Here is a 1,319-nt window from a genome sequence, read left to right as displayed (position 1 = left end):
CCTTGAGCTCATTGCTCAAGCAGGACCCCAGAGCCAGGAGCCTCCCAAGAGGCCAGAGCCAGGCAGCTTTTGCTGTGGGTGGCCCACGGTGGATCTAAGCAGTCTCCCTCCCTCCATCCTCCCCTTAGTCTCTTTGATCTTCTCTCTGCTCATTTCTCTTTTTTCACCCCCTTATTCCCCACCGCTCTGCCCTCCTGCCATCAGATCCACATGGATGCTGGCAACTGAAGATGAAAGTTAGAATGGTCAGCCCCGCTCTTCCTGTAAGCGACCTCTGGTAACCTGTGAAGATGGTTCGCTACTCTCTCAACCCAAAAACCCTACGAAATCATGCAAGTCAAGAGGTTCAAATCTCCAGGTTCTCTTTAAGAATACCGTGAAACTGCCCAGGTCATCAAGGGTATGCATATCCAAAAAGTCACCAAATACCTGAAGGATGTCACTTTGAAGAAGCAATGTGTGCCATTCCGTCGGTACAATGGTGGAGTCAGCAGATGGGCCCAGGCCAAACAGTGGGACAGGACACAGTGTCGGTGGCCAAAAAAGAGTGCTGAGTATTTGCTACACAGGCTTAAAAATGCAGAGAGTAATGCTGAGCTTAAGGGTCTAGTTGTAAATTCTCTGGTCACCGAACACATCCAGGTGAACAAAGCAGCTAAGATGCGTCGATGAATTTACAGAGCTCACGGCCAGATTAACCCATACTTGAGCTCCCCCTGCCATATCGAGATGATCCTCACAGAGAAGGAACAGATTGTTCCAAAGCCAGAAAAGGAAGTTGCACAGAAGAAAAGATATATCCTAGAAGAAACAAAAACTTATGGCGCAGGAATAAATTCAGCATAAAATAAAGGCTGATAAAAGTAAAAAAAAAAAAAAAGAATGTTCAGCCCCAAGTGTCACTCAGAGTCACCTAGTACCCCAGAACATTGTGTGTCTGTCCTAAACAGGAATACAGTGACGACATATTTTTACAATAAAATCCATCTGTTTTGTTTTTACTAGAAATGTGTTTGTAAATGACAGAAAAATACAAACTTGTGAAGAAAAAAATGAGCCATCTTGAATACAAACTTTCGTTTTCTTGTCTTTTCCTCAAATAAGCATTTTTGCTAGTAAAATTCTGATTAATATGAAAGTTGCTATTGTTTGGGGGTTAACATAATGGTGTGGATTCTCTATTCTGGGCTTCTCTGAGGACAGCCAACCCATTGCTGACTTGTGTGTGGGGCATGGGCTGTTCTGAGGATTATCAAAGTTTGAGAAATTAATCTTCAGTGAGTGAATGTGTGTGTGTGTGTGTGTGTGTCTGTGTCATG

General features: G+C 43.8%; 1 pseudogene; it reads left to right on the top strand.

The window, feature by feature from the left end:
* Positions 1-290: 290 nt before the first annotated feature.
* Positions 291-835, top strand: LOC106021051 (annotated as a pseudogene).
* Positions 836-1,319: the final 484 nt, after the last annotated feature.

This window comes from Mesocricetus auratus, unplaced genomic scaffold (genome assembly GCF_017639785.1).
Source record: "Mesocricetus auratus isolate SY011 unplaced genomic scaffold, BCM_Maur_2.0 Super-Scaffold_100006, whole genome shotgun sequence".
NCBI lineage: Eukaryota > Metazoa > Chordata > Mammalia > Rodentia > Cricetidae > Mesocricetus > Mesocricetus auratus.
Note: the sequence above shows the minus strand (reverse complement) of the source record. Positions and strands in the feature narration are given on the sequence as shown.